The following is a 261-nucleotide window of genomic DNA, read 5'->3' as shown; positions in this document are numbered from 1 at the left end:
ATCATAATGGTCCCTTCTGACCTTAGAGTCTATGAGTCCTACATTAGCCCTATTTTGAGGGTGAACTGGCCTTCTGCACAGGGGTGGCCTTCATGCAGTTTTAGCATCGACCACTGTTCGTGTCCCTTCCCTTGCCGTGCTCCCAGAGCCGATAGCACAGTGCTCTCCCCCAGCCCCTCTGCAGTTTAGTAAGATCCTCCCAGAGTCTTAACTTAAAGCAGCGGGGGAGTTATTTACACGGTGAGGAGACAGAGCCCTACC

This window comes from Malaclemys terrapin, chromosome 19, assembly GCF_027887155.1.
Source record: "Malaclemys terrapin pileata isolate rMalTer1 chromosome 19, rMalTer1.hap1, whole genome shotgun sequence".
Classification (NCBI taxonomy): Eukaryota; Metazoa; Chordata; order Testudines; family Emydidae; genus Malaclemys; species Malaclemys terrapin.
The sequence above is the reverse complement of the archived record's forward strand: the minus strand, read 5'-3'. Positions refer to the sequence as shown.